This window comes from Rhinolophus sinicus, linkage group LG15, assembly GCF_036562045.2.
Source record: "Rhinolophus sinicus isolate RSC01 linkage group LG15, ASM3656204v1, whole genome shotgun sequence".
Taxonomy (NCBI): Eukaryota; Metazoa; Chordata; class Mammalia; order Chiroptera; family Rhinolophidae; genus Rhinolophus; species Rhinolophus sinicus.
In genome coordinates, this window is record NC_133764.1 from 29,339,601 (window position 1) to 29,360,677 (window position 21,077).

At 41.5% G+C, this 21,077-nt stretch overlaps 1 protein-coding gene and 1 long non-coding RNA gene across 3 annotated transcripts in view; one reads left to right on the forward strand and one right to left on the reverse strand.

Moving 5' to 3' along the window:
• PITPNC1 (phosphatidylinositol transfer protein cytoplasmic 1) overlaps positions 1-21,077 on the reverse strand; it is a 215,199-nt gene that overhangs the window by 53,347 nt on the left and 140,775 nt on the right. The window lies entirely within an intron of this gene.
• Positions 1,818-21,074, forward strand: LOC109448027 (uncharacterized). Of its 2 annotated transcripts, none has more exons than XR_012492282.1 (5): positions 1,818-1,961; positions 9,928-10,079; positions 16,001-16,086; positions 17,421-17,545; positions 17,647-21,074. It is a non-coding gene; the product is annotated as an uncharacterized LOC109448027 (long non-coding RNA). The 2 variants fall into 2 exon arrangements; XR_002137454.2 differs by lacking the exon at positions 1,818-1,961 and adding an exon at positions 5,973-9,382.

The following is a 21,077-nucleotide window of genomic DNA, read 5'->3' on the forward strand; positions in this document are numbered from 1 at the left end:
CTAGGGGGTGGGCAGTCCCAGAGTTCTCTTGGAAAAGGCTACCTTGGTTCTGCTCCATCATGAAAGTCCTGGGGCTGGCTCCCTCTCCGGAAATCTAAAGGGAGAAGCTTCTTAGAAAAGCAGTGTCCTGTAAGAGGTCTTCCTGGGCCCCATAACGATGCTCCACCACTGGCTTCCAACCCCTGCACATTTCTTCCTCAGAGCTCCATAAAGTAAGAAGGTAGCACCCCAAATTTTTGCCCAAATAGTGTGTCTTCCAAATCCAAGGGGAAAAATGGGCCTTGCTGATCATTATTTTCCCTCTGCTGGAGAAGGTAACGTACCCATTCGGCACATGGGCCAACTAAGGCGGGCAGAGTGGTGCTGGTTGGAAGGGATTCTGCAGAGATTATTTTAAGGTCAAGCCACTGCCAAGTTTTCAGACTGACAATGGTTTGTGTCTATGCGTATATGGATATTCCAGGACAATCGGAAGGAGGGTTGCTAAACAAGAGTTTTTTTGCACTATTCCTCCTTTTTTCTATCTTTCTTTCTCTCTCCCTTTTTATTACTTTTTAATGAAAAGAAAAATACCCTCCTGGCCCAGAGCCTAAAATCTCTTCCCTGTGATGCTAATCTCTCCTCCTTGGCTCCAAGCCAGCGCTGTTGGCTCTGTGCCTGTTTAATATCGTGGTTGCTGATAGCAGGTTGTGTCAGCATTTCCATTATGAGGCTCAGCTTTACAAATGTTCTTGAGATGGATATACGGACTTCCAGGCAAAGGGCCCTTACTCCATGCCTGGTCATCCAAGGGTGGGCCAGGCATCGCCAGCCTGCATTTATATATAAACCTTTTCTGTCAAGGTTACTTGGCCTAGAAGAGTGTTTCTTTAGAGCTTTTGGGAAAAGCCGGTTTTCTATACAATGCTTCATTCTCTAAACATCTCTTCGAAGACATCTGAATTTGAGTTTGGGTAAGAAAGGGTCACTTGCCTTAATGATTAAAAAAAAAAAAGGGAGGAAGTCCACGTTGGGTATTTGAGGAAAGAGTGTTTTCCTCCAAGGCTTGATAAAGAAAATATTTTTTTCTTCCATTCATCCAGAAAGCCAGTTTAGCGCAAAAAGCTTCCATCTCTGACACTTCCCATAGGTCCACTCTGGCCATAGGATCTGCTTCTTGGCAGCTGAGGTGGAGCGTGGAAAGAGCAAAGGACACAACCAGGAGACTGGGGGACCTCAATTGTGTCAGTTAATACCTGTGTGGCCTGGGGTACCTCACTTAAACAGCGGTGCCTTCACCTGCAAAGTGAGCGTAACAATACCCACTTAAGATGGTGGTGAAAGTGAACTGAGATAATACATAGCACACTGCTCTTAATACCTAAGTGTTAGGTGTTCTGCTTCGGTGCTGGTACCTTACACAAGCGCATACTGAATTCACTTTTCTGTCTGGCACTGGAGGAATTTTCCCGCCTGGTTTGAAGAGCTGCCTTCCTACTCATTACTTATTATTGTCCACGCTGACTCCCAGGTACAACCCACAACAGATATGAATACAAGGACCTACTTGGATGGCCTTTATTTACCACTAACATCATTTAGAGGGAAGACAGAAATCCAGGAGCCACTAATGCAATTTCTCCTAACAACTAAAATCTTCATTGAGAAATGATTGGGAGATAAATATGCAAAAAACAAAACAAAACAAACCATGGGAAAGTCACAATAAACTCCATGAGGGCTCTCTGGCATGAGGGACAAGGTTTGTTCCTAGGCTGGATGGCGGCTGCCAGTTGGCATGTGGCATGTGTCCAAGGTCTTGCACAGACTATGGAAAATCCATAAACAGTTCAGGACAAAGACTTTTGCAGAGCTCTCTCTCTCCACGTGGTGAGATATGCTGAGTAGTTTTTGGTTGTGGATATTTTCAGATGTCTTTTGGCCCTTGAGCTCAGCTGAGGAAGGTACATACGGACCAAAAGGTAGGAAAACTGAACAGAGTTCTCGGTTCAACTTTGCTCCTGTCAAGGAGCCCTTAGGTTTATCGTTAGCCTGGTTTTATTTTTAACTTATTTCCTTTGGGTGCCTGGGGCCAGTCTCTTCCCTATCACAGCGTTTCCACCTAGATCCTCTTTCTCTCAGAATCTAATCATCTTCCTCCTCTTCTGCGCATGCCACCAGCATTCTGCGAGTAGCTTACCATCCTCACCTTCTCATCCTGGGGTATCTGACTTCAGCCAGACTCAAGAGGATCCTGTCCTTGAGCTGTCCTTCCACCCATATTTGAAGACAAGCTTGAAAAGCTATTTTCCATTTCAAGATTATTTACTGCCCTACAAAACTTGGCAGGAGAAAGAAAATCTTGATATTGCTTCTGTAACATGGGAAGGACATGGGAAGGACTATCTTGCTTTCTTCACTATGAAAATTTAAACCTTTAGCCAGGCTTTAAACACTCAGGTAGCGGATTCCACAGCAGCCTCATAAGTCCATTTTTAGAGCCAAATATAGATATGAATTACATGCTTCGCGGCCAAACTAACCTAGAATCAAGTCCCAGGTCTGACACTGGCTAGCTCTGACCTTGAGCAGACCACTCGCTCTCATTGAGCCTCAATTCTCAGCTGTCGAACAGGGCTATTCATAATTATGAGGATTTGGTAAGATCGTGGCTAGAGACAGGTTATCAGGAGGCTGAAGTGAAGCTCAGTAAATATTCCTGCCAATATCCATATTACTATCATCACTATTACCCCCCACTCTCGAGGAAGTTACTTCCTAGCCGGGGACAGCTGGTTTACCTTCTATCCCCTTTGCCTTCCTGTCACTGAGGGCCATCAGACAGCCTCCTTGTTCCACCTGTACTTTGCAAAAGGGCCATTAGATGGGGCCCTACCATCATCACCCGAGTTAGCAAGTGGCTCTGATTCTGGACTTTGGAACCTGGAGGGAAGGTGTGAGAGGACAACTGAATTCTGTGATTACTGTATAGTTTGAACACATGAATCCACTGGCTCTGGTTAAGAGGCAGTGAAGGGTCTGCAATACAGCAAACACCACGGCCCTCATGGTTTGGCACTTGGGTCATAAGCTGAGTCACCAGCATAAAGCAGAGGACATGTACTCCTTTAGAATATAGATCTCAGCATTAATGAGGCAGCATATTCAGAATCATCAATCAATCCATTTCTAGAAATCATAAAGACTTCTTGACAGAAAATTCCTAGAGGTTAGTGGACACTTGTAGAATGATTGGCACCGTTCAGGTCCCTCCTCTTTCCAGGCTCGAGTTTTCTAACCACAGGCCTCATTGCTGGTGGGTATTATTCACAATCTGGAGAATGCTGGCCCCTCAATTCACTGAACGAGGTCCGAGAGGACCACAATCAACATTCTGATTCACCCCAACTCATGCCCACAGCTTTGTGATTTCAGTTCCATATGGACCACCCATCCAATGCCAGGGGCCTAATTCCTCTTCTATTTCTCTTTCAATGACCTTCACCTCTATTCTCCTTCCCACCTACTGCTTCCCAAGCCCCATCCTGGTCTTGAATCTCCTGGAATTATTCTACCTCTGAAATCTGAAAACTCGAGTTACTGCTTCAACCTCAACCTCAATTCTTTCATTCTCACTCCTGGGACACCTTCTCCTTGACCTTGCTGAGCTCTCCAATCCCCGAGAGCCTCTACTGGACTCCAAGGTTCATTTTGACCTTCATTCACTTACTCATTCAATTTTTCCATTCCCTGCTGAACCCACTCTGAAAGCAAATCCTGAATCAATTCGACCATTTCCTCTGTTCCTACACGTAGGTTGCAAAGCACAGCTGGGGAAATGACACAATTACTTAGGCTGGTGGCACTAACTCATTCAAAATTTCCCAAATCACCAGACTGTTAAATCTTTCAAGTAATCCTTTCTCTCTTCTGGAGGTGGTTCCCTCATCTATTTCCCATGAAGATGATCTATGACCTCCATCCTCCTCCATAAGCCCCTTTTCCTGTCTTCTTCCCTTTCAGTGACTTTCTGCCCCTCTTTCTCCTCCCTATAGACATATTCTTGCCTGCCCAGCCCTTTCTATCTTGGAGGTTCATGAAGACCATTTGCTTTCTGATTTCCGGGAGCAGGCTCTTTCAAACTCTCATTCTCCTGCTGGCTCCTTCCTCTCAGTATTTCACAGCCAAGAGTTAATTTATGACAGTAAATGTATCAATCGCTAGGTCCACATTTTTTGTATCCCACACCTTTCCCTGTGTTCACTTTTAAAATATATTCCTTCATTCATTTCTTGCATCTATTATTGCTAATCAGATGTCCACAGTTTGGGTTATTGTTGTCCCTTTGTATGTGATCTCTGTTTCCTCTGAAGTAGTTTTTAAGAGCTTTTGAAAAATCTTTAATACCTTGCAGTTTCATTACAATGCAACGAACTATGGATTTATTTTTGTCTATCTCCTCAGTATTAGAGTGACATTAGAGGGTGGCCAGACTGCTGGGGGTGAAAGCTTAACCACCCAGCTGTGTGAACTTGGGCAAGTTACACATATTCTCTCTTTCTAGTATATTCATATGTAGAATGCTCTTATCTCAAGGTTATTAGAGAATTAATAAGTTAATACATGGAAAGCACATAGAATGGTGCCTGAAACATAAGTGCTCAATAAGTGTTAGCCATTGTTACTATTATTCAAAGTATACTTTTGATCTGAGTTTTCATGTCTCTCCTCAATTCTAGAAAGCTCTCAGCTCTTATTATTTCAAATTGCTTCTCCTCTATTGCATTTTTCTGCTCCTATGAGATAATCATATGGCAACTCACAACTCTCAATTGTTAATAGCTAATAAAAATTTAGCTATTAAAAAAAACCTTTTTATTTTTGTGCTATGAAATGGGTTGTATTCCTCAATACTATCTTCCAATTCGCTGATCATCTCTTTAGTTGTGTCTGGAGTTTATCTTACCTATGGAGTCCTTCATTTCAGTGACTCAGTTCCCAAATTTCTAATTGCTTTTTTTCAAATCCTCAGTTCTTGTTTCTTTTTTGTTAGTTTCTATTCAATTTCTCATCCCTTTAAAATGGACATTATTTCCTTATTTTCCTCTTTGAGCCGCACAAAATACTATTTTAATCAGATTCATCTCTAAAATTCCATTTTGCATTCAATTCATGTTCTGATTGTTGATCATACTGGCTATCGTTCTTAAGAATTGGTTTGTGGGGTTTTTTGGGGTGGGAAGCTTTTCTCTTTTCTCTCTTTCTCCATCTTCACTCCCTTCACTACTCCTTGCATCAATTTACAGTAAAACCTAAAACCATTAAAGAGCAAAACGGTACTTTAAGCCATGGCAGTCATAGGAGATTCTTCCAGCCTCCTTTCACCAGTGGAAGAGTCCCCTCCAGGCCTCTTTCTTCAAACAGTGAGCCTGGCCCTGGTCCCCTATTTTGCACGGAACATTTGCACTCCCATTGCCTCATAAGACCCATATCAACACTTGCGATGGCCTGCCCCAGACTCAGAGTCCAGCCACTCCACACACACCCATCCTCCTGAGTTTCTGTCCTGTTTCTGATCTATGAGTCTAGCGATATCATTTTGGTTTTCTCTTTTTGTATTTTATCTGTTGTTGCTATGTGTTTGGAACAGGAGATGAATCAGAACATGAACTTGTTTTCTACCAAGATGGGAAATCTTCCACAGGCTTTCTCCCTCAACCCTGAGTTCCTTTCTGATTCAATTCCTTTTCCTCCTTTCAGAGCCAAGCATCTCTGAATTCCTCTTTGGTACACTGCAAGCTGGGTTCTGCGCCCACAATTTCACTCATTTTCATAAAGGTCACCAATGACCTCCTTATTGCTCAATCCCACAGGACCTTTTAAATCCCATGTTCCTGAACTATGTTGCAATTATCATTGGTGACATTTTCTTCCTTGGCATTTTCTCTTTCTTGGGCCTGGTGACTCCCTAACACGCCCCCCCCCCCCCCCCCCGTTCTCCTCCCACCTCTCAGGGCAGTCCTTCTCATTCATCTTTATGGGATAGTCTTCCATTTGCTTCCCCTTTAATGTTGATATCCCCACAGGTTCCAGCCTTTCCCCTCTTCTCTCTTTACCTTACACCTATCCTTCAGGCAATATCTTCCATTTTCATGACTTCAAACTATTTTTGCTTTATGACTTCCAAATCTATATCTCTAGGTTTCAGCTTTGGATTTATAGACCCAATTTTGTACTGGTTATTTTCACTAAATTTCCCATGAGCACTTCAAACTCAACCAGACCCAAACTAAATTCATCAACCTCTCCTAAACCACTTACAAAAAAATTCCTTGTCACAGTGGCACGACCACCTATCCATGACAAAAATCTGAATTATCCCAGACAACTGTTCCATTCTACCCCCAAATCTAATTAGGCACCAGTGTCTCTCCCTCTTCCTCATTAATCCTCTCCTGTATTTCTATTGCCATTGCTTTAAATTTTGGGCGGCATTTTTTCTCACCTGACCTACTGCAATTCTCCTGTTCCTCAGCTAGTCTCTCCCTGCATCACAATCCCGTCTTTCTTTCTAGTCTCCTTTTCTACCCTGTGTTCCCTATAGCACCTACCATATTATGTCGCAATGACAGGACTTACCTCCGCAAACTACCAACTCCTGGTACCAAATACATGCTCAACAAATGCCTCTGGTACAATGAATTAATGCACTATTGAGATGATCCTCTCTTTTCAAGGCAAAATGACTTCTCAGATTCTCATGGCAAAGTTAAGACAAAAGGATTGAGGAAGATAATTGATATTTACTAAACATCTATTACCTGTAGGAACTGTGAGAGGTGGCTTATATCAATTATTCAGTTCAGAACATTTATTATCATTTAAAAAACTAATCCAAGGGGGTAAGGAAAATCCAGGGGGGTAAGAAGCTTTGAAACGTAAGAATTTACTACACCTCTGGGAAACAAGGGAACAGTCTTTAAATGAGAAGACTTTACATTAATGTCAATTTAGAAGAATGGTTGGGAACAGAACAAGTAAATTTAGGTCTGCTAAAAACAGCTGCAACTCCATCTCTCAAGGCTGGGGCTGACTGCCCTTGAGACAGTGTAGGACTCTTCAAGTACATTACCCCAACTTTGCAGGGAAAAACCTGTTAAAGTCTCTGAATGTGTTGCCCAATAAAACCACTTCTTGACTTTGTCCAATGTAACTAAACACCTGTTATCTGTCAGGGCACTGGCTTGGAACAAGATAAAGCATACAGAGTTGGAAACGTCCTTTCCATTGGACATTCCTATTTGCATAAGTGCGTGGTGATAATTTTTCCCCACTGTACCTTCTGTTTATCAGTACCCCATGGTGCAGACTTACAGGGTGGTACCAGAAGACAGTCTTCACGGCAGTGAGAGAACAGATGTGGCAAAAACCAGAACTCTCAAAAATCTGTACCCAGAGGGAGTCACTAATTAATTTTTTACCCTTAAGTGTATGAGAGAATATTATTTCTAAGAGTAAAATTTTTTTGAATAATAAGAGCAAATCTTAGAGGAAGCAATGCCATTATAGGAACTCTTAGCAAAAGCAGAATATTAAGTCTCCCTGAATATCACATGACTACTTCATTTTTTTTTTAAAGCAATAACTGTTTTCGATTCCAAACTGCTACAAAAAGCCTCACCAAAGGCGTGCTCTGTGTGCAACGGGTGTATCTGGTGTAATATCATCTATTTCAAGAGACCCAGATGGTTCTAAGCAAATTTAAGTGGGTGCTGAAAACAAGGCTTCACCTATACATCAAAATTAAGTTACCAGAAAAAAAAAATCAATCTTTCCAGTGTCCTTCATTCCTGAGGATCTCCCTTAATACATTCCATATTTTATTTCAATATTTCACTCTAGTTTTTGACATGCTAACCAAGGTAAAGTTGAGTTAAAAAACAAACTCAAACTCATGACACATTTCTGATTTCCTCTGAGTGATAATAAAACATTTTAGCAATAAATAGTAAATTATTTGTTTTCACCCCAAGTATGTACTCCATGATGACATTTAATTAATGCTTTTCAACATCTAGTTATTAATAATCTGATTGGCATAGCTAAAGAAAATTAAAATTATTCCATATAATGGTCCGTGTATTCCAAAAGTATTTATGACCATCTCTTTAAAGGGCTGGGAGCAAGATGCAATTTTCAGATGAAGCTCTGTAAGGTCTGTATTTAATAATGTACCAAATGGCTGTAAAATCTGATGGACTATAAACAGGCCTTCAATAAGTATTAGTGGGGAAATATGATTTAAATATGATTTAACAGCTTAATATTGTTCAGATAGAATTGCTATCAGTCTCAGAAGATCAAGCACAGCATCTGGTGAGCAATAGCTGATATGCTGCTTGGTTAAAACTCAGAGTCTGCAAACAAGTAGAGCAGATAGAAGAAATGCTTTCAGTGCATCAAAAGCATAAACAAAAATTGCTTTGAAACTATGTCTATTGGAAATCACGAGCTTCTTTTCCATAGGAGTTCCTATCACCCCTTTGCCCCACTTTTTAAAAAGACTAAAACACTACTGGAGACTTAGTCCCTGAAGGTGTTTATCAGCTAGATGGCATCCGGGGAATTCAGAGAGAAATCTCTTTTACAAAGATGATGGCTCTGAACCTATGAACAGAGAAGATTCAACCATCCCTCTTTCTGAGCACTAGCAAGTCAGTCGTGTTACTAGGAAGCCAGTCAGTGTCCAGGAAAAAGTTAACTACCAACCTCCCAGGCCTGAATAACTGAGTAGCTTATTATTCAATGACTTTCCTTTGGCAGAATCCAGTACAGTGTTCACACTTTATATGCAAATGCTATTCAGTGCTTACATTCACTATTCAGACATCTCAACATCCGGTGCAGAAGGAAGTCTCATGTTGCTTTCATTGAATCAAAGACACTACCAGTTACACCACCAAAAAAGAACAATGCTGCCGCTTCCAACTGTATGATGCCATCAACTCTAACATCCATTCCATTTTTAAGGTTGTTAAAACATGAAAAACAATGGCCACCGTAGACTTGATGAAATATGGACACACCAATAGCAGCTAACATGTTGAGCACCTACTATGTGCACCAAGCACTGTTCTGAGCACTTTTCATGATTAACACATTTAATCTTCACAAGCACCCAATGAATGGGAACTGTGAGTACACCTATTACTTCACAAAGAGGTGCAGTAACATGCCTTAACCACCCACTAAGTGGCTGACCCGGGAATCACACCCAACTGGTCCAGCTCCAGTGCCTGCAGTTTTCATCCCTTCACCATTCTGCCTCTATCCTCCTGATCACTACGCTGGACAGGTGGCTGCCACCTCTTGGAGCCAAGATGTGAATCAGGATCCCCTTCAGGTAAGTGAGACCCACGGAAGGACTGGATCTGAACCCAAACCCCCAACTTCCAGGCAGAAGGCCACTAAGCAGAGGATCCAGAGCTCTGGGCAGTGACCAATCCCTGCCCCACCTTGGAAAATTGAACTCAAAATGCTCCCAGGGACATGTGATTCCCAATGCACGCCTAAGGATGCCCCATCCTGGATGGTGGAAAAGGAGTAGGGATTGCAGACTTCAGAAATATGAGAACTTAGCATCTTCCTTCCAAAAGAACTCCGCCAACAATTTCTCCATTTGCAGACCTCCAAGCATCTGAAGTGGTTCCCGTGAAACATAACTGAAGGTAAAGAAAAGAACCACTCTTTATGGAGTAAATGACATGCATCGTCTCACTGAATTCTCCCAATAATCCCTGAAGGAAGCACCATGGTTCCCTTTTCACAGCTGGGGAAATGCAGAATAATGAAGTCCCATTATCATTGGGCTTCAGAACCCTGCTTTGGAACCTGTTTGGTCCAAGGCTCGTGACTTCTCTGAATCTAGTACGTCGTTCTGCTCCACAGGGCTGGCCAGCTGCTAGCTTTGGCAGACTCCTGAAGTGTCCTCATCCAAAATGCTCTAAGAACCAAAGGTTGATGGCTACCATCTGTCGGGAGCAATCCAGTCACTGAGGTGCCAGCAACTGGACTCAACAAACATAAACACAAAGCTCTAGGTAAATAAACAAAGCTCTCTGCCTTTTTTTTTTTTTTAAAGTGCATTGTTTTCCCACAGTAACTGGTTGCTTATGAGGGGGAAAAAAAGCCAAACTTTTGGGAAACAACTGCTAAGTGACAGGAACTGATAGTGGATCACAAAAAATAGAGGTTTAAATCTCCTGAAACAGTAGTGTTAGATGAATATTTTTTTTCCCAAACTCAAAAGACCAACATCAGAAAGATACCAAGATGATATGACAAACAACCATTACCCATCACTCAAAATGAACACGTGTAAACATTTTGTCATATTTGATTCTGATTCTGCCCCTCCTCCATTTTTAAAAAAGAGTTTCATATTTAAAGTTGAAATCCCTTCCTCTTTTAGTCCAGTCTGACCGCTATCATAAATTTGTTGTGAACCTGGTCCATATTTTTTATAAACTTTATATTTCTTACAGTACGTAAACGTATCCATAGACAGTATATCTTAAATGATTTGAATGGTTTCCTAGATTTTAGTTTTTAAACTCCTTTTGGAGTTTATTTTTTAATATGGAGTGAGGTAGGAATCTAATATTTTACTTTTCCATAAGAAATGTCAATTGAGCCAATGTCATTTTCTAAGAAAAAATGACTCAATATCTTTTCTCCCAACTGGTTTGAGATGCTTTATCTACTACGCATCCAACTCCCATTATAAGCTTAGGTCTATTTCTATCTTTGTGCTGATACAATACTTTTTAAATATGGTTTTGTTATCTGGAATGGATGAATCCCCCCTTTTCATTCTTTGTTCAAAATTTCTTTCTGGCTATTTTTAAACTTCTACAATCAAGTTATGACAATTTTATTGGGATTTTGGTTGGAATTACACTTCATTTGCAGATTAATATAGCAATAAACTTACTTTTTTTGTATTTAGTCTTCCTATCCATGAACATGGAGTATTTTTTTTTTTTTAAGGAGGGCGCAGCTCACAGTGGCCCGTGCGGGGATGGAACCGGCAACCTTGGTGTTATTAGCACCACGCACTAAACAACGGAGCTAACCGGCCACCCAAACATGGAGTATTTATCATTTATTTAGTCTTTGTTATGCCCTTTAATAATCTATACTGATCTACGAAAGTTAGATTGTTCCTAGGTCCATTCAAGTTATGTTGATATTAATAATGGTGTCTGCCCCCACAGAGCTTTAAATAAGTTGGAGACAGTTAAATGAGCAATTACTATACAGCATAAGTGCTATAGTTAGGGGGCCACAGATAGGATAGTGTACAAACAGGGAGGTACACACCGTGGGCTATAACCCTTAGCAGGGTTGTACACTTAGACGTCTAGTATGAATCGTCTCTAGTTGCCTTTCCAAAACTTCGGAACATAACCCAGAGAATGAAATTACTCAGAGAGAACCTAGGATTTCTGCAATTCAAACAATTTTCTCTTCATAAACATCTTTTGGATGAATAGAATCAATGATGATGCTGATAATAATTATGATGAGGCTATTATTTTTTCAGTTTCATTAATGAAACCAGGATCACTTAAAAGAAAGAGAAGACTGAAAAGTTCCCTTCATGGCTAGAGAAAAACAAAAGATTCGTATAACCTTGAGTAAGCTCTCTGATATCTCTTTGCAACATGTGAAAAGTTCAATTTTTATGACTTTTTTTAAAAAGAAAAAATACATATGTAAATAAAAATTTTTTGGCTGCACCGTATAAGAGCAAGAGTTTGTGGGGCGGCCAGATGGCTCAGTTGGTTAGAGCGCGAGCTCTGAACAACAGGGTTGCTGGTTCGATTCCCACAAGGGCCAGTAAGCCAGGCCCTCCACAACTAGATTGAAGATAACAAGCTGCCGCTGAGCTTCCGGAGGGGTGGCCAAATGGCTCAGTTGGTTAGAGTGTGAGCTATCAATAACAAGGTTGCTGGTTCAATTCCTGCATGAAATGGTGGGCTGTGCCCCCTGCAACTAAGATTGAAGATGGCGACTGGACTTGGAGCTGAGCTGCGCCCTCCACAACTAGATTGAAGGACAACTACTTGTAGCGGATGGGCCCTGGAGAAACACACTGTTCCCCAATATTCCCCAGTAAAATTTTTATATGTATATATGGAGAGAGAGAGAGAGAGAGAGAGAGTTAGTTCATTCCCGAATATGTTGTATATATCTCCTAAGAACAGGGACATTCTCTTACAGATTCACAATGTGTGATCACAGGTAAGAAAATTAATAGTGACCGAATATTGTATTATACTATTATCTAATATATAGTCTATATTTAAATTTCCCCAGTTGTCCTAATTATATCTTTTCTTGCTCCCTGCACTACCCTTTCCCACTTAACTCATAATCTAATCAAAGATTAGGTGTTAAATTTAGTTGCTGAATTCCATTGGTTCCTTTTGTCTACTTGTTTTGTGGAGTGTCCCTCAATTTGGATTTGTCTGGTTGTCTCCTCCTCTTTGAATTCAGGTTAAACATTTTGGGCAAGGATACTGCATAGGTGACGTTGTGTCCTCAGCATGTCACAACGGAAAGCACATTATGTCGTATTATTGGTGATGCAAAATGTGCTTACTTGATGGTATCCAGTAGATTTCTCCACTGTTTATAATTAATACATAAGCTCTGTAGTGATACTCTACGGCAGTGTGAATTCCTGTTCCCCAACATTTCGCTCAATGGTTTTAGCAGACATTGCTGACTCTTGCTTGAGTCAGTTATTCCTATTGTAGTTGTAAAACGGTCACCCAGACCGTGACACTTGGTACTGCTTTTTAAGCTCTGACCTCTGGTTTCCTACCCATGGTTCAGCCTCGTCCCTTTGACCAGTTTGGTTAAATGTCTTCCTAACACTTAGTTCTAACAGGTCAGCACAGGCAGGACACTTTTAGATTTATCACAGTACCAGTAAACTAGGCCTAGACAAAAAGCAAACACTAGTTTAAGCTCTATCTTTTAATAATAATAATTCCTAGCAAGAAGTCCTAGCTTCTCTGAATTGCAGAGATAATGTGCTTGGTGACTTTCCCCAATCAGAAAGCTAGTCCTCCTGTTGAACGACGAATGCTCCTTTTGCCCACATTTTTTCTTTTTTTTTTTTTAACATCCAGCTCTCAGATCACAAATTGTACCACAAACAGCAAACGCAACATCTTAAGGAATCAAACATGACCTGTTTTCCATTGTCCTCAAATGATACTATTAAACACAGATTGAGTAAATCCATTGACTTTCCACTTCATGGACCAAAGTGGATAACAAGCCTTTGAAACTGCAAATCGGGGTGTCTTGTGCAACCTTGTATTTAGCACTATTTTTTAGAGAAAACTGCAGCTTTTGTAGGTAGCTGGTTATAATCATCTACGGGTAAAAAACAGAACGATACAAGTTGAAGACGTCAGAGATCCTGTCTAAAAATAAAGCAAATGCTTTCTTTCTTTCTGTAGCCCTCAATTAGAACTCATTTAAGGAAAAGATAATCAGAGTCAGACACCTGTAAATATGGATCCTGCATTTCTCACTGGCACCTCTGCTTTACAAATTAACTTGCATACGTTTTGCAATGTGTAAATAATTTTACCCTCCATCTATCCATGTTGTCTGCTTGCTGTTAAACATAAAAATACTAATACTAGTAAGAAACAAACTTCATAATGACTCTTACAATAACAATTTCTCAAAAAAAATAGAGCGCTCCTTAGATGATAAAATTCCTTCTTTGTCAGTTGGTAACTTCAGTGGAAGCTATTTGTGTTCAGGGGGAGACTTGGCCATCTCTCCAACGTCATGCAAGATGAGCCGAGTCAATGCATTGAAATGCTTCCTCAGTTCATCAAGGGCAGGCAGCCACCCAGGGGAAGAAACCAGATTTCTCAGGTACTAAAACTTTTTAGTTAACTACATGAGATAGTCTGATTCCCTAAAACCAAGGGCAACTCAGTGATGGACAATGAATCTTAATCAAGGAGAAAAGGTAATAATCAGAAGTTGGACTTGAGAGCCACAGGAAGGTCGTTCTCATTATTAGGGTGCTTTTGATCCTGGAGGATCCAGAACTTTCTTTTTTTTTCTGTCACTCGTCTCTCTATATAACTTTACTCATTTTCAATTCTGAGGCATGACCTACACCTCTTCTTGAAATCCAGATTCACATACCCAACTCCTGACCTGCCCCTTCCACTAGGAAATCTCACTGGTACCTCACAGTGATTGTGTCTCAAATGGGGCTCTGGGTTTCCCCTCAGAACCTGCTTCTCCTCCACTGCTCCCCACTTTGGCGATGGCAGGGAACACCCACTCAGGGGCAGTAGACCAAGCTAGAAATCCCGAGGTCATTCTCATTTTGCCCCCTTCTCATGCATTAATCCCAACAGAAAGTCAGTCTGTTTCCAAACTACATCTATATCCCGCCATCTCTTCAGCCCATCCCGCAATCATCTTTGGTCTGGATCATCGCAATCGCCTGCCAACGGGATTTCCAAGCTTCCACTCTTGCTGTCCTAACACCCATTTTTCCATAGAATGCCCCGAGCAAACACTTAAAAATATAAATCACCCCATGTGACATGGTATCCTAAACTGGATTCTGGAAGAGAAAGAGGGCATTAGTAGGAAAACTGGTGAAATCTGAATAAAGTCTGTCGTTTTGAAAAATGCATCATGGTTATGTAAGATGTTACCATTAGGGGAAGCTGGGTAAAAGGTACATGAGCTCTCTCTGTACTCTCTTTGCAACTTTAGTATAAATGTAAGATTATTCCAAACTGCAAAGCTTATTAAAAACCCCCATAAATACCATTTCTCTCCTTTGTTTAAAATCCTTGCGTAACTTCCTACTAAAATACACTGCACTAAAATCCAAACTCTTTGCTATGGCCTCAGAGGTTTCACATGATCTGGCTTCTGCTACTTAAAAAACAAAACAAAACTCACTTCCTACTAGTCTGCTCTCAGTCCTAACGTGCTCTCCTTGGTCTTCTGAAGGTTCCTGGAATGTGCCAGGCTGGGGCTGGGACCTTTGCCATTATCGTCCCTGTATTAGCTTGCTAGGGCTACCGTCACCAAATACCACCAACTGAGTGGCTTAAATAACATCATTCTACATTCTCACAGTTTTGGAGGCTAAAAGTCCAAGATCAAGGTGTTGGCAGGTTTGGTTTCTCCTGAGAGCTCTTTCCTTGGCCTGCAAATGGCCACCTTTTAGTTGTGTCCTCACATGGCCTGTCATGTACTTCAACAAATGAATTTGGTGGTGGCTGCGGGGAGACAAAACTCAGCCCGCAACAGCCCCCTTGCCTGGATAACCCTTCAGACGGTTGGCTCCTTCTCATCCTCAGGTCTCATAGGGACTTGTCACCTCTTCTTTGAGGCCTTTCTTGATCACATGGCTTCAAGCTGAGCTCCCCCTCCATCCAATTTAGTAAGCGCCTTCTTTGCACTTACTGTGGCTGAATGTTTTGTTTGTTTTCTTGCTTATTATCTGCTTTCCCTGACTCCATAATAGTGGAGGCCCTATCTGTTCTCCAGCTGGATCCTCCGTGCCTCTCAGAATGCCTGGCACATGGCAGGTACCCAAAATTTGTTGAACATGAAATGGTTTATTGACAATTCAGAGAAAAGCAGAGCCTCGTTAGGAAATCATCATTAACACAGTTAATCCCAAGGTATGTCCATAACTGAAGCAATACCTACTATCTGTATAGCCCTTTACGGTTTATGAGGTGCTTCCAGGTAATTAACCTGTATGAATCTTTCACATTGTCACGCAAGCATTATTTACTCTATTTTCTTGATAAAGAAACCAAACTCCGTTGCTTGAGGTCATATAGCTGGGACTGCAACACTGATCTTTTTGTTTCACAAAGAAAAACTTTGTGTTCTTTCATTACAACACAACTAGACATTAATCAATTCCAAATATTTCTTTCAGGCGACCTCCAAGGAGAGTTCTGTGAAGGACAGAGCCTCATGGCTCCAGGAACTAAACCGGATATTCTTTCCATCTGATCAGAGGAGGTTGGTTGCTGAGGAATAATGGCTAATGAGAATAAATACGGTGCCCTCAAGCCCTTTTATTGTGTGTGTACGTGGGTGGTGGTGGAAGCGGTTATAAACATGCTTTTTGTAAACCGTTGTTTCCAGGGGTGTGAAGAAGTGAAGAAATTGGAGAACCTGAGTTCCTAAATTTCACAATTGGTTTTAAATAGCACATAATATTTCTTTGAAATCTATAGTTTTCAGCCTCAAGGGCTGGACCTCATGCCAGACCAATGAAATCAGAATCCCGGGGGGTGAGAGAGTGGCACTGGTGAGTGCTAAAGCTTCCCAGGGGACTTTAATATGCAGCCATGATTGAGAACCTTTGGTCTAGATGCTCAAATGGGGTGAGGATGGCAAATCCTACACCACTCCCTCCCCAAGAGGTCATATCAGGTTTAACAGGAGGGTGGCCGCTGAAACTGCACACACTCCCAATTGGAGAATTTGGCATTCCTAAAGGGACAGTGTTCTGTCCTTCATGTGTGTTGGCTGGTTTGGACCAACCTGCACCCAGGACCAATGAAATCCTAGGGGGGTGGAAACCAGGCACGAGCCATTGCGAAAACCTCTCAGGGGAGTGTAATGTGCAGCCGAGGTTGAGAAGCACTGCTGTAAACGGTGTCTGCTTTGCTAGGAAGAGGAAGTAAAGGCAAGGCTGCCCCCATTAACCCCAGTGAACGACAGTAACCTGGCAGCAGCCGTCACACGAGTGCTAAGCTCTGACTCTCCCAGATCTAGATTTATGGCCTTGGACAAACAACAGAACCTTAACTTGGCATGGTGCCATCCTTCCCGGCACTAATTAAGGCTTAAATAATTCTCGTCTGTATGTGAATAAAATAAATGGACTTCAATTTAAGACAACTTCCCCATTGTGTCCTGGTTGATGTATTCACAATTTATAGGTTTTCACAATCATAAATATGCTAGCTTTATTTTAACACAGAGAAGATATTTAAACATAGTCAACCCACTACTATTTTATTTTTTATACTAGATATTGGGTCATGTAAAAAAATTACTTATATAGTGATGGGTAATAGGATAGCACCATGCACTCTATTCAATCACTAATCAATATGATTATCACTAGCGTCTTTCAATTTAATTATTGCTCCTTATCATCATCAATTTCATTAAATTTTTGGCAGGTAAGGCAGGAAACAGGGTGTAGATAGCAGTATGAAGGATGATAGCTGGGTGATAAGACTATACACCCAGAAAATGCAAAGAAATGAACTGAGTTTATGAAATAATTTGGCAAAGCGGTGACACAGGAGAAATACTCACTGCTGTGCTGCTTTCTTTAGCAACTCTGTCTCCCACCAAAACCTCTATACTCACCTGTGGACATAAAAAGCGCAGGCCAGCACACGCTATCTGCTTAAGGCTCTCCTTTTGAACCCTTGGACAGAGCTATTTTTTAATAATTAAAGTAAGTATTATTAACATACACATGTATTTCTCATGTTCTGATTTCGAAGCATTAAAAGGGTAGATGAAAACCAATGAAGTCTTCCTTTTCTGCCTTCCAAGGACCAACCTTGAACCAGCTGGGTGACCAACAGCTGCTGCTGAATATGTAAATTAGAAGAAGGTGAACTGGCAAAGTCTAATCCAGCTGGGGCTGACCTGTGTGGTCCAGTGGCCTCAGAAGCAAGACCTAGGGATCTGTGGAGCAGAGCCAGGCACCTCATCAGTGTAACAAGATGGCAGCATGTGCACTTGGACGAGCTGGGTGCCATGACAGAGACCTAAGGAGCTGGCCCAATGGCAGTCTCCGAATCAGCAAGTTGGGCAGAAGGAGACAACACAGGGTACAATAGCTGGCATTTCTCCCAGAGAAAGTCGTGTTGACAAGCACGCCACACAAGTGCCCAGGGATTAATGCTTCTCTTGCAGGCCGGCCTAAGTCTCAGAGAGGCCTGGCCCTTGCCATAGACAGGGGATGGTGACTCTAAGCAAGGAGCCTGACTCGAGGGTGGACACCCTGGGATTTTAAATTCCTAGGACAGTAGTGACAAAACTAAATTCCTAGCAGAGTAGTAAAAAGAACTGACCACCTGCCAAAATGAGATATAAGATAATAAATGACAATTAGGTGAATTTTTTTTTTGACTACTTGAACTGAGCAGAGGATAAATCAGAAGATTGTGCTGTTCCTATAAATGTACAGGGATCATGGTGAGGCCACACACCCTCCCTAGACCTCCACAAATGGAGCAGTTTTTAACTATTCATGAGGACAGAGCAACAGAGAAAAAGAGACAGGAAGGGAATTTGTTTGAGAAGACTACAAGATGTTAAAAAAAAATCCACCCCCACCGTATTTTAAGATTGTGCCAGGAAAAGCAATTCAGGCCCATCTGATCTGTATCAGTCTTTTCCTGATGGTCCACGGCTACGTCAAAATGGTCAAGCCCAACTCAATATCCAGTGACCGGCAATTATTTAAAGGAGTACATTTAAGTATGGAAGGCAGTGCAGCCATTAAAAATCATACTGGGAAGAATACTTCATGACAAGTTAAAAACAGCGTAGTATACGGTTCAGTTTTAGGAGACGTGGTTAAAAAGTAAATTCATCAGTAATCTGCAACACGTACCAGAATGCTGACAGCAGTCACCTCTGAATTACGGAGTCACTGCTGGTTTTTCTTTTTTTTCCTTTTGTACTTTTCAAGTTTTTAATAATCATGTGTTAATTTTCCAGTCAGAAAAAAAGAAGTCATTATTTTACAAGGGTTCAAGTTAGACTGTGTAACACTACTTGGGGTCCCCCAAAAATGTATACACGTGACTTGCATTCATCTTTTGTTACTGGTATACATTGAGTATTACAATTTTAATAGTTTTTTCTTTCTTAAAATGTGTATACATATTTTTGGCACCCTCTGTAGTTTACACAAGGAGACTTTGATGAAGCTGGCCAGCAAAGCACCTCTAATTTCAGGCTGTGGAAAGGAGATGGTCCTAAACTTTTCCCTTGAGGTCACTAACCACCAGAGAATGCTAACCACTGGCTATCTTGAACTCAGCGGGAGGACAGTAAGTACACTTGCCACCTACACTCTTCTTTGCTCTGGAAAGTTCCAGGAAGACTAGGCAAGACATTCAGCTGTGACAGCTGGTAGAAGATCTATGAAGTTGTCAAATTTGGTGGGTGCTAGTGGGTGCTGTTCTGATTTGAGTCTTTCTAACCAGGAGTCAGCAAAGCTTTTTCTGTAAAGGGCCAGGAAGTAAATATTTTAGGTTCTGTGGGCCATTTTAAACTCTGTTGCCACTACTCAACTCTGCTGTTGTACCATGAAAGTAGCCAAGATAATACATAAATGAGTGAGTGTGGCTGTGTTCCAATAAAACTTTATTTACCAAAAAAAAATAGTTGGCTAACTCCTGATAAACTCCAGGTTTTCTAACTTAGTTCTAGAAGCTGAAATAACTAGGTACAAGCCAAGTCAGTCCTTGTCAACAGATGGGTCATTATTGAATGCTACTCCTCAAGCTCTTTCCATTCTGAGTGGGGGTTGACCAGAAGTGACTCTTCAGAGTGAAGGAAGGGAATCCCATTATCAAGCTTATGTTTTTAAGTCATGTTAATATGTTGGTTTTTACCCCCAGCTAACCTATGAGTACCTGAAGTTTGACAAATGTATTTTTAATACCATTGATGCAACTCATATAGTGATACATACATAGAAGGTGTTTGATTATCCCTTGCTGAATACTGAATGAATGAATGAATGAATGAATGAGTGCCCTCCCTCACCAGGCTGATGTGAAATATAGTTCGAGTGACACTTCTTGGGAACCACTTAAGCTCTGTCTAGGCAGACTTCACCTTGAATGGGACAACCTGTGTCCTGCACAAATACACACAGACCTTCTAGAAGAAATTGTTCCTGCCCCAGGCAGATACTTTCTAGATGGTTCTAGAAGATGGCAACACAAAGAACTACAGAGCAGGTCTCCCTAAAGCTGTCCCTTCTAGAGGGTTTCTTAGTTCTTCTCAATGACTGTTTTCACATGAAGGAAGGTTTTCGAGTTGATGATGTTTACGAGTCCTTAGATCTTGCTTCATGGCACTTAAGTGCCTTTATAACCTCCTGCATCCTGTTTTGCATTCTCTTGGATCAGTGACAACATCAAAGGGGCCACTTTGTCAGGAAACTCTCTCTTGCCCTTTTTGACACAGTTTCAATCTTCATCATTCTCCATAAATGCAAAAACATGTAAATGAAGTAAAAATTCATAGTGGAGGCCTTGTAGCTTCTAGATCCAGGCTGTTCCCTCAATGGGTCTTCATGAAACCCACAGCCCAATCTCATGGTATGGCTCTTAACAGGTCAAAACACTCACTTTTAGAGGAGGGAACTTAGAAATGCACTGCCCCAATGGAAAGAGGCTGGGGTAAAAGATAGGTTAGAAGATGCATTTTAAGCAACGCTAATAAACAAGTACCTGGCTGAAATTTAGTTAAGGGTCAGAATGCCTCATGAGGTAAATATTTTGCAGGAGAGGTACACTGATCTTAAGGTGGGATATGTATGTACATGTGTAGATATGTGAACATAAACATAGTCCAGCAAAATACATCAGAATGCACACATACATCTGATTGTATTCATCTTTCTAAGCAAATGTTAACAGGCATTGAGATGTGTGTTCATCCTAATGATCAGATACCAAATCCTGGATTCCAAGGTCCCTACCATCTTCTCCATCCCCGATAACAATTACTCCAGGTCACAGAAACTTCTACACATAAAAACGAGAAGAAAAGCTAGATGACAAAATAACACAGACAGAAATCCTAGGGCAACAGCCCTCAGAAGGCAAAGGCCAGAACTCCCCTGAGGTCCCAGGCACAGATCCCACTGCTGGCTCTGGACACACAGGGGCTGTGAAAAGTACGGCGACTCTCAGAGCCCAAGAGACAAGCGCACAGGATGGAATGCAGGGGCTACT